Consider the following 12,975-nt stretch of genomic DNA (forward strand, 5'->3'; position numbering starts at 1 on the left):
GGAGGAGCAGGCCTAAGCCAGCAGGTGGTCATCCCCCAAGGGGTCCCAGACTGCTGGAGGGCAAAGGCCAGGCTGAGGGACCCCCCGCCCCGAGTGCACACATTTTTGTGCACCGGGCCTCTACTACTTTAATAAAGCCAATTTTTAATAAACAGGGAAAAGGAACCAGTTAGAGCTACTGAAGTTGTCCAAACAAGAATTAATTGAGTTTTCCTAGCTTGAATGGCTCAGTTGGTTGGAGCATGGTCCATGGCACTGAAAGATTACTGGCCCGATTCCCAGTCAGGACACATACCTGGGTTTTGGGTTCCATTCTGGTTCTGGTGTATATGAAAGGCAGCTGATTGATGTTTCTCTCTTACTTTGTTGTCTCTATCTCCTTCTCTCCCTTCCTCTCTCTAAGCATATCCTTGGGTGAGGATTTTTTTTTTTTAAAGAAGTAATAGAGTTTAACTACTGTAGTGATGAGGAATATAAAAGAAGGTGAACAGACTTAAAATATAATTTGAAAGAAAAATCTATAGGACTTAGTAATGAAATAAATATATGAGATAAAGGAGAAGGAAGAACCAAGGTTGATTCTCAGATTTAAAAGCGAGAAATTGATTGGACAGAAATGTCATATACTAAAGGGGGAAAGATTGGAAAACATATTAGCAATGTATAAATTCTATTCCAGTAATAGTTCATTATAGCAATATTAGCTAATAAATCTTGGTTTGAACATATGTTTGAATAACATTAACCTACATGGTAGAAAAGCAAAAACAAACACTCCTGGAGTTCCTGATTAGATAATACATTGTCATAGGTTGCTATGTCACCCCAAACCCAAACTAGCAGTGTCTCATAATTAGAGAGTGGTTGATAAATCCTATCAATAAAGTCTTGGGATCTTCATGAAGAGCATCCTAGACAGGAGGGCTAGGTTCATGAATCAAGTGAATGCTTCCTTAAGTATGCTCTTTGCTCTACTGACACCACCCTGGCTGCATTCTGCAATGCTGTGAGGCAAAAAATAAATTTGGTGAGACCTATGCTGCTTCAGGTGATAGGAATACATCAGGGTCTGTCCCAGACTGTCTGATACATAGATAAGATGTCAACAGGTATTCAGGTGCAAGTGGACAGGTGTAGCCCTTAGATTTATCATCCTCTTTCTTCCCTTACTGTGGAATAAGTAAAAAAAGAAAAAAAAAAAAAAACACACCAAAAAACAGAAGGATGGTTTAATAGCTCCATTGGAAGCTATAAGACAATAAAGCCAAACTTTAAACAATCTAAGGAAAAATTTGTCTTCATATATTGCTGGGGTCTTATCCGCAGCTGCAAGGGTTCAGGAATCTGGAAAAGGGCTGCAATGTAAATTAAATAAACTAGACATGAAATATAAATTTAGGAGGCATGGGGGAGTCAGGGGAGGCTCCACTTTCTAGTGAAGTGGACTCTCTGACTGTCCAGACCCATGGCTTTTTATTTGCTGGGAAACACATTGGCCCTTTAAGAATGCAAACAGGTAAGGTTTGATAAATAGGAAAAGATTTTCATTAGTCAACAGAGCCAAATATCAACAGTACAACGATTGAAATTTCTTTTGAGAGCCAAATTTTTTAAACTTAAACTATATAGGTAGGTACATTGTTATTAACTTAATTAGGATACTCCTAAGGCTTAGGAAGAGCCACACTCAAGGGGCCAAAGAGCCACATGTGGCTCGTGAGCCGCAGTTTGCCGACCACGGGGCTAGGTTATGCTAGCTATAAAAGGATATTCATTGGGAAGTATTTCTTTCTCTCTTCCTTGGAAGCATTTGAGCAAGACCAAAATTTATCCTTTTTAACAATGACTGGTAGACTTTTCCACTAAAGTTCTCTGTGCTTCTTTGTGGAAAGATTTTTAACTATTGATTCAGATTGCTAACTGGTTATGGGATAATTCAGGTTTTCTATGAACAGTTTGGTAGGCTCCACTTTTTAAAGGAATTAAATAATTTCAACTCCTTTTTCAACTTAAATTTGTTCACAGTATAGTCTTCATATCCTTTTAAAGATTTTCTGCTACATTGGGGTTGTGTTAATATTATTTAATCTATATTTCTTAGAAAATGACTTCAGGATGCAGCAAAACAAGGGTGTAAAGCAGGAAGGGGAAAGCACGAGAATGGTGAACCCCAACCCCGGGGGCAGGGCAGGAAGGTTCAGACACAGCTGTCGGTGGACTTTGAAAGTCCCAGCAGACACAAGAGGACCAGGGGCCGTCTTCAGAAAAAAAGTGAGGGGGATCCACAGAATGAGAGTGTTATAAAAGATTGGGGAAAATTGAGGATATAAAGGCAAATAATGGAGGCAAGGAAACTAGAGATTATAAGGGATAAAACTACACCAGAAACATGTAAGCCAATATCAAATGTGACATCATTTTAAGGAGTTAATTTGGTATAAAATCAGAGAATCTTATGTTTTGTGGATGCCAGGAATATTTTCCTCCCAGTGCCCTGGTGTTGTCCTATGGAATCCATTGAGAAACCAATGTCATTCTGACTCCCTACATGGCCAGCATAGGAAAGTATTTGCCTAGTCATAGAAACGAAATGCTGCCTTTGATTGGTTTCAACCTTTGGAGTGCGCACATGGACGAAGAACACAGTGGAAGGAGAGAAGTGATGTTTAATAAGCCTTAAAAATATTTTAAAAAAGTGAAACTATAACTATCATCATAACATACATCTTTGTACATATGTCCTATTATGCCTTTAGGATAAATTTCCAGGGTCTGTGAGGCTGCAATTATGGGTGTGTACATTTATAATTTACTAGAGACCTGGTGCACGAATTCGTGCATGGGAGTGTTCCCTTGGCTTGGCAGGCAATCGGGGCCGATCGGGGCCATCTCGCCCAGTCCCAATCAAGGCCAATCAGAGCAGGCAGGGGGAGAGACCGCGGGAGGTTAGCTGTGGGAGCACACTAACCACCAGGGGGCAGCTCTTGCGTTAAGCATCTGCCCCCTGGTGGTCAATACGCGTCATAGCGACCAGTCGACCTGTCATAACGGTTGCTTAGGCTTTTATATATATAGATATACTGCTAAGTCACCCTCCAGAAAAGTGTGCCATGTCTTTTCTCAGTATATCTCCCTGTTCCCATCTGCTTCAGTTCTGCTAGAAAATCCTCAGAGCTCCTGGACTATCTATGGCATCCTCCCCTGTTTTCCAGCCCTGCTATAGATATATCCCCCTATATTACTATTTATTGGATCATTTCAAAGGATTTTTGCATTAGAGGGAGGTAGAGTGTATGTCCCAAAATTACCATCTTTTAAAAAATATGTTTTTATTGATATTTTAGAGAGAGAGAGAGAGATGTTGATGTGAGAGAGAAACATTCATTGGTTGCCTCCTGCAAGTACCTCAACCGAGCATCAAACTGCTACCTGGGTATGTGCCCGGACTGGGATCGAACTGGTGACCTTTCAGTGCACAGGACTATGCTCAACCAACCGAGCTACCCTGGCCAGGGCCTAAAATTACCATCTTGAAAGCAGGTGTCCCTGCCAGATTTTTAAATGGAGATTTTTTTTTCCTTCTTTCTGATTATAACAGTAATGATGCTCATTGTAGGAACTGCATGAGGCAAAAAGCAAACACCTAGTTAGTGGCTCTGAGCTTTGAAAAGGGCTTAGAAAGATGAGAACAGTGGCCCGAGCAGGTGCTCTGGGGAGAAGGGGCAGAATCTTTTTTGGTATTTCTTCTGCCAAGACCGGGAAATGGAAAAGAAACAACAACCTCTTTCTCCCTCTCGTTTGCCAAATATATTGAGACGGAAATCATCCACTTTGGCCTTGTAATTTTCCCAACGGAAAGCGGGTATTTCTGTATTGTCCTTGGTGCTTGGATAATTTCACTTTCCCTAATACCTTTCCTTGGCCTCACTCACGCTGCTGAAGAGCCCCTCAACACCCTGGGGCCCCCACTGACGTGCCTGCTCCTCCAAGCAGCGGGCTCGGTCAGCTGGCTGATTTGGAACTGCGGACCGACTACACAGCTCCAGGGCGCGTAGGCTGCATCAGGCTGTGCTACCTGGTGGCCACCAGCCCGGGGAAGGGAGGGACTCCACAAACCGTTTAGATCTGGGCTTGATGGGTGACAATCGGATATCCTGGGGGTCTCCGCACCCCTTGAAAGTCTGGTAGCACTAACTGGACCCAAACTTGCTTCCACAGCCTGGGGTATCACGTGTCCCTACACTTCCTGTCCTTGCTTTTCTTGTGGCTTTCTCCTGCGTTCCTACTTCCACGTCTGCAGCCCCGATTCACAGGCATCGCACGAATTTGCTAACTGAAGGCTCACAGGGAGGGATCACTTCCACTGCCTTCGGCCAGGTCTCTTGTCTCCCCCCTCCTCCCCCATGCCTTTCTACTTGCGCAGTCACTGACCACCCACACTGGGGGCCTTGGAAAGGGTGCCCCCCTCCAGGCTCCTCAGGTTCTCTTGGGAGGAACAGCCCCTCGTCACACCAGGCTCTCTGTCCCAGGCCCACTGAGATCCCGGTGAATGAAACTGTTGCCATCTTTTATTTCACTCTGTTGCTTGAAAAGAATTCTCCTATGTGATGGTTAGTTTTGTATGTCACCTTGGCTGGGCTGCAGCGCTCAGTTATTTCATCAAACACTCATCTGGGTGTTGCTGTGAGGGTAATTGGCCAATGTGGTGATCACCCACAGTCTGCTGACTTTAAGGAGATTACTCTGTGCGTGGGCGGGCCTTGCACAGTCAGTTGGAGGCCTTAAGAGCAAAAACTGAAATTTTTCAGAAAAGAAATTCCGCCTCAGGCCTGCAACACACACACACACACACACACACACACACACACACACACACACGCGTCTCCTATCTATCTATCTGTCATCTATCTATCTATCTATATCTACCTATACCTACCTACCTACCTCCCTACCCAATCTACCTCTCTTATTGGTTGTTTCTCAGGCGGACCCTGACTGATATACCCTGTGTATTTATCTTAATCACATAGGCAAGGCATGTTTAGTATAGAAAATTAGAAATCACAACTAAACCAAAAGAAAAATCTTACCAGCAATTTCATCACCACCACCAAATACTGTAATCACTATTAGCCTTTTAAAATACAGATTTTAAAAAGGTATATTATATATTTTTATAAGATGACTTTTCATTTAATATGTTATGAATCACTTTCTCCATCAGTAGAGATAAACATAATTTGCAGTGACTGCCCAATATTGTATTTTCAGCTATACCACGGTTTATTTCATTCTCCCCCTTCTGTAGGAAAATTGCACTGTCTCTGCATTTTCACTGTTATAAATGACACTGTAAAGAGAGAAGCTAAACTGGCATATTAATATGATGGAATATACAGTTATTAAAATTATTTATGAAGACTATACAATAACATAGGCAGTGTTTATAATGTGATGCTTAGGAAACCAATCTATATGGATTCCAGTTATTATAGCTTTGTATTATAGAAAATACAAAAACACTGCACACAAGCTCCCCCCAAATGTTAACAATGGCGTCTTTGAGCTACGACTATAGATCGTTTCTTTTCTTCCTACTGATCAAAATGTCCAGCCTACAAACCTTTGTCTAGGATTTACCATAGAATACAGTCTCCCACCTCCTTCCCATGCTCCCCCACATCCATGCACACAAGGGGGTATTTTCTACAAAACCATGGTCTCCGTGGGCAGTTGACCTCTTCGAGTGGGATTCCCAGGTTGTTAAAGCTGGAAAGACCTTGCAGATCTGCATCTTCCCATCAACAGAGGCCAAGAGAAGGGAAGTGATTTTCCCACGTTGCACGGGCAGCTGAGAGCAGCTGTTTCACAACTCGGTTCGGATAAACTGAGTCCCCGCTGTTCAACCGATGGACTGTTTCTCAGGGAAGCACTGGCACTGTGTCTAGGTGATATCCTTCACTTCAGTGATAATCAACGTTCAGAGCAAATGCCCTTAGCGTTTCGCCCCTTGGGAAACCAGCCCAGTGAAGGATGAAAGAGAAAGACTCAAGTCCTCAATTTGATTTTTGATTAGGTGAACTATCCTCCAGGCAAGATAGCGGGTTGCTGCTCAATCAATGTTTACAGAAATTGAACGGAGTAGTAGTAATTATTCATGGCAATAAAATGTACCTTTTATTAGAAAAAAAAGGTTTTTACATTAGAAAAATAATCTATGGTCTTTAAAGCTGGACATTTTGAACAGTAGGAAGAAATAAGTTAGCTGTAGTCATGTGGCCTCGTGGTAGCCACTGCTAATAATGGGGGGAACTGAACATCCAGTGTTCTTGTATTTGTATTTTCTATAATTAAAGCTATAATAAATTGGGGCTCATATAGATTATTTTCCTTGACACATTATAAACACTGTTATTATATAATATTCATAAATACAATCTTTTATTTTTTATGTATTTATTCTTTTTTTACTTTTTTTGATTTCAGAGAGGAAGTGACAGGGAGAGAGAGAATCATCAGTGATGAGAGAGAATCACTGACTGGCTGCCTCCTGCACAGCCCCTACTGGGGATCGAGCCTGCAACCCAGGCATGTGCCCTGACTGGAATGGAAGCATGACCTCCTCGTTCATAAAGTCAATGCTCAACCACTGAGCCACACTGGCTGGGCCATAAATACAATCTTAATAACTGCATGATATTCCATCATATTAATGTGCTGGTTTAGCATCTCTCACTGAACAATCATTTCTCCTCTTTCACTAATGAGATATAGACAGGAACAGCAGAAGGTCCTCCAAGGTAGGGGTGGGGAACGTCCTGCCCACGGGCCATATAAGGCCCAAGAAATCATTTGGTCTGGCCCTGCCAAGGCATAGGGGTGAGTTAATTAAATGTCTGACCAAATACAGCAGGCTAATTGTTAGGTTGATAATGTTGTATGGCCCGCGAATGATGTTAGAAATATCTAAGTGGCCCTCGGCAGATACATTCTGCTCTGAGGGATGTATAAGTTGGAAATATTGGAAACAGTATTTCAAGATTAATGTGTATTGGTAGCCCTAGGCTGCACATCAGTCTAATAGGCAGATAATAACTAGAAGTAATTTAAATCTGATAACACTCTTTAAAAGTCTCCAGCACCTGTTTGCAGGAGGGCCCTTTAACATACCTATTTAATCTAAGGGTTTCAAAAATGATCATTCTTCCTGTACATTAAATTTTATCAGCCTGATAAAGGTCTTATGGGCCCATTCTGTCAAACTGGCCTCTGCATATGAATTGCCGCGAGAACATGTTAAAATTTAGATTGCTGGGCCCACCTGCAGGAAGTCCGACTCAGGACTGGGGTGAGACCTGGGAGTATGCATTCTTCACCACCACCCCCGCGGCTTCTGATGCGGGTCACACATTAACCCCCTCCAAGGACCACTGTGATGCTTGCTAATGGAGTAGCTTCCACCCGGTAGACGCATGGAGGCCCTACAGTCAATTCCATTCTTCATGGACTATTTCTCTGATGTCTCACCAGTTCACATTGAATCCGTTTCTTCACCATACAAATATAACAGTCTGCATAGCAGCTCACATTTTTTTAAATCCTCATCCGAGGATATGTTTTTATTGATATTTAGGGAGAGAGAGAGAGAAACATCAATGTGAGAGAGAAACATTGGTTGCCTCCTGTATGTGCCCCGATCAGGGATCAAACCTGCAATCTTGTTTTGATGTATGTGATGGTGCTCCACCCACCCAAGGCAGCAGCTTACATTTACATTCAGAATAAGTAGCAAATGCTACCACAGATTACTGACTAACTCCTCTGTAGTAGGTATACATTTCTAAATTTTTCCCCTAAATTTTAGTTTACTGAAAGGGAGGTATTAGTCCCTTTATTTCATAAAATTAGCCATAATTTTCCTAACCTCGAGTTCTCTTCAAGCAATGATTACGCTTCAACTAGATCTGTCTTACCGTGGTGCACAGATGAATACCAGTCTTTACTCTGAGTCCCCAAATGACATGAGAAGAACAGTACTCGTAGTTGAGGACAAAGGAGCAATGCCGCATAGCAGCATAGTCCAAAATAGACTTGCCCATCCTGCTGATGTCACAGCCCTGGGGACATGAAATGTAACCTGTGCACCTGGGCCTTACTAGCAGATATGGCCAATTGGACCAAAAACAATGACTGTTTAAACAATGGACTAAATAACAAAAAGACAACCCTAAAAAATTGGCAATGGACTTAGACATTTTCCCAAAGAATTTCTACAAATGGACAATAAACCCATTAAAAGATGCTTAGCATCGTTTCTCATTAGGGAAATGCAGATCAAAATCACAATGAAATACCATTTTATGCCCAATAAAATGGCTTTAATGATTATCATTGTCCTCATCATCATCAAGAAAATTAACAAGTATTGGTGATGATGTGGACAAATTGGAACCCACTGCAGGTGGGAATGTGAACTGGTACAGGCACGGTGGAAAATGGTTTGGCAGTTCTTCAAAAAGTTCATCATAGAACTACTGCATAACCCAGCAATTCCACTCTTAGGTATGTACCCCAAGAAACTGAAAACAGACTCAAACAGATTCTTGTTCACCAATGTTCCTGGAAGCATTATTGCAATAGCCAAAAGATGGGGACAACCAAGTGTCTATCAACAAGTGAATAGATAAACAACAGCCTGGCCAGTGTGGTTCAGTTGGTTGAGTGCTGTCCCATGCACCAAGAGATCACCAGTTGGATTCCCTGTCAGGGTTGCAGGCAATGGGTTGCAGGATTGATCCCCAGTAGGGGATGTGTGGGAGGCAGCTGATCAATGTTTCTCTCTCAGCATTGTTTCTATCTCTTCCTCTCCCTCTAAACTCAATAAAAATATATTTTAAAAAAATAGATAAAGAATAGCCTTAGCTGGTTTGGCTCAGTGGATAGAGTGTCAGCTCTTGGACTGAAGAGTCCCAGGGTCAATTCCGGGCAAGGACACGTATCTTGGTTGCAGGTGCATGCAAAAGGCAACCGAACTATGTGTCTCTCTCACATCGATGTTTCGGTCTCTCCCCCTCCCTTCCACTCTCTCTAAAACTCAATGGAAAAATATCCTCGGGTGTGGATTAAAAACTACAACATGGTTTATACATCCAACTTAATATTTTCAGTCATAAAAAGGAATGAAAAGTACATGTGGAAGGGCCTCAAAATCATTATGCTTAATGAAAGAAGCCAGTAATGAAAGGCCACAATATTACATTATTCTACTGATATAAAACTAGAGGCCTGGTGCACAAATTTGTGCATGGGTGGGGTCCCTCGGCCTGGCCGGCGATTGGGGCCAATCGGGGCCTTCTTGCCCAGTCCTGATTGGGGTGATCGGGTTGGCCAGTCGAGGGGAGGGACTGCGAGAGGTTGGCTGTGGGAGTGCACTGACCACCAGGAGGCAGCTCCTGCATTGAGTGTCTGCCCACTGGCAGTCAGTGCACAACATAGCTACCAGTCGCTTAGGCTTTTATATATATAGATGTCTAGGATAGGCAAATCCATAGGGACAGTAAGTAAATTAGCTTTTGCTGAGGGCTAATGAGTATGGGGTTTCTGTTTGTCGAGATGAAAACGTTCTAAAATTGATTGTGATAATGATAGTTGCAAACTTTGTGAATATACTGAAAACCATTGAATAGTATACTTTAATTGGGTGAATTGTATAGTATGTAAATTATGTTTCAATGAAGCTTTTTTATAAAAGAAATAAAAAATTAGTATAAATAGATTTATAGCTTGCATTCTAGATGCAGAGGAGTTTTAAAAAATTGGTATAATTATTAATGTGGAACACTGCTTACAATTTTAAAAGAAGTAACAACAAAATACTTTAAGAAAATAAAACCACCCTGACTGAGTGGCTCAGTTGGTTGGAGCATCGTCCGGTACACCAAAGGGTTGTGGATTTGATTCCAGATCAGGGTACATACCTAAGTGTTGGGCGTGTGCAGGATGCAACCGGTTGATGTTTCTCTCACATCTATGTTTCTCTCCCTTCTAGCTCTCTAAAAATCAATAAAAAAATATCTTGGGTGAGGAGTAAAAGAAGAAGAAGAAGAAGAAAATAAAACAAAAAGCTGTGTATTAGTACATAGCTTATTATCTGAGAAACATACCAGCGGGCATTACATTGTAATATATTTGCTTGTTACTATTGATATGATGATAATAATGATGAAAACTGGAAGTCTTTTCTTCTGCATTTTGGCGAAAGGTACATACTCAGAATAACTTTTTCTGTTCTTTTCAGAATACATATGTACCCATGAGTACAGATCTATGTGTATTTTGTGTATAATTTATTATAATCAAGATGCATACAAATACTTGCAAACAAGTTTGACTCTAGGCACGTTTAAGTCACATGCAATATGATGAAAACTGGAAGTCTTTTCTTCTGCATTTTGGCGAAAGGTACATACTCAGAATAACTTTTTCTGTTCTTTTCAGAATACATATGTACCCATGAGTACAGATCTATGTGTATTTTGTGTATAATTTATTATAATCAAGATGCATACAAATACTTGCAAACAAGTTTGACTCTAGGCACGTTTAAGTCACATGCATAGTAGACCTGAGCAAATTGCTGGCCAGATCCTGTTTTTATTCCTCAATGACTGTACTTATTCTCTTTACTTGCTTTATATGAATAATGCTCTTGACTATGTAAAGGACCCTTCTCGGAGCCTGTCCTGTGCTCTCACCACTGGTCCTGGGGTGTCAACAGAGACAGGAGCAACCAATGGCTTTGCATGGAGACTTCTTATGCACAGCATCTAATTTCCTCTGGGTTCTGGCTGCTGTGTCCTTAATGCCTTTCACAGTGTGGGTAATCCACTTGTTAATTCAACCAAAAAACTGGTATTAAAAGTTTACATCCTGAGACTTAGAAAGGAGCCGACTAGAGTGGGGAGAGAACAGGGGGAAAATGTAAGGCGAACATAATTTTTCAAAAAGAAATTACTTGTGTCACACTTTGATGGTTCAGTTTAAAAGGCCAGGGCCAAAAAATAAATAAAAATAAATAAAAAAGGCCGGGGCCAGAACACACGCATCCCAACAGGTCTAAGAAAGGACCTGGTACGTGTGGAGAACACTGTGCCTCTGGGCCTGCGGCATGCATGTGGTCGTTCATGTGGTCCTTTGTCATAGGGATATGCATTTTCCCCTGCCTGCTCTGGAGTATTAACTTATTCTTAAAATCTTTCCCCAGGTAATTAAAAAAAATAGGCTATTCCTTAGGGAAGGTTTAGGTTCACAATAAAACTGAGCAGAAAGTACAAAGTTCCCATAAACCCTCTGCCCCACTCAGCTTCCCCACCTACCAACACCCCCACCAGAGTGCTGCATTGGTTCCAGTGGATGCACCCATATTGACGCACGATGGTGCCCTCGAGTTGGTGGTTTATATTAGGGCTTACTCGCGGTGTTGTCTACTATTCTATGGGTTTGGAGAAATGTATAATGACATGTATCCACCATTATAATGTTACACAGGGTAGTTTCAGTGCCCTAATCCTCTGTGCTCTACCTACCAGTATTCATCCCTCCCTTCTCCCAAACCCTGGTGACACGGATCTTCTTTTGCCCTTTCCAGAACGTCACCCAGCTGGAATCATAGTGTGTGCAGCCTTTTCACAGCGCCCTCTTTCACTTATGCATTTACGGTTCCTCCATGTCATCTCATTTCTTTGTGGTCCTGAGTAATAGCCCATCGTCTGGAGGAACCACAGTGTAGGTATCCATTCATCTCCTTGGAGGACGTCTTGGTTGCTTCCAAGTCTGGGCAATTATGAATAAAGCTGCTATAAACATTTGTGTGGACATAAGTTTTCACTCCCTTGGGTCAATATCAAGGAGCATGGTTGCTAGATCCTATGGAAAGGGTATGTTTAGCTTTGTAGGAAACTACCACACTGTTTTCCAAAGTGGCTGTACCATTTTGCATCCCACCCCATCAGTGAATGAGAGTTCCAGTTGCTCCACATCCTCACCAGCATTTGGTGTTGTCTGGGTTCTGGATTTGGCCATTGTAATTTAGCGTGTGGTGGTATCTCATTGATTTAATTCACAACTCCCAATTGACATATGATGTTGACTATCTTTTTGTATACTTACTAGAGGCCCAGTGCATGAAATTCATGCACAGGTAGGGTCCCTAGAAGCTGCTGGCTGCTGGTCGGGCCTCCCTTCCCCGCTGCGGGCTGCCAGCTGGGGCCTTGCTTGTTCTGCGCTGCCCCCTGGTGGTCAGCACACATCATAGTGAGTGATTGAACTCCTGGTCAGTAGAACTCCAGAGGGGACACTTTGCATATTAGGTTTTTATATATATAGATTTTCCATGTGTGTATCTTCTTTGGTGAGGTGTCCAGATCTTTTGCCTAATTGTCCCCCACCCCCCTTATTGTTGAGTTTTAAAAATTCTTTGTATATTTTGGATAACAGTCTTTTATCAGATGTGTATTTTGAGAATATTTTCTTCCAGTCAGTGGCCTGTCTTCTTATTCTCTTCTTAGTGTCTTTCCCAGAGCAGAAGTTTTTAATTTTAATAAAGTCCAGCTTATCAATTCTTTCTTTCATGGACTGTGCCTTTAGTGTCCTATCTAAAAAAAGTCACCACATACCCCAAATCATTTAGGTTTTCTCCTATGTAATTTTCCAGCATTTTATAGTTTTACATTTTACATTTAGGTCTTTGATCCATTTTAAGTTAATTTTTAAAAAATATATTTTATTGATTTTTTACAGAGAGGAAGGGAGAGGGATAGAGAGTTAGAAACATCGATGAGAGAGAAACATCGCCTCAGCTGCCTCCTACACACTCCCCACTGGGTATGTGCCCACAACCAAGCTACATGCCCTTGACCAGAATCGAACCTGGGACCCTGGAGTCCGCAGGCCGACGCTCTATCCACTGAGCCAAAC

This window comes from Myotis brandtii, unplaced genomic scaffold (genome assembly GCF_000412655.1).
Source record: "Myotis brandtii unplaced genomic scaffold, ASM41265v1 scaffold1148, whole genome shotgun sequence".
NCBI lineage: Eukaryota > Metazoa > Chordata > Mammalia > Chiroptera > Vespertilionidae > Myotis > Myotis brandtii.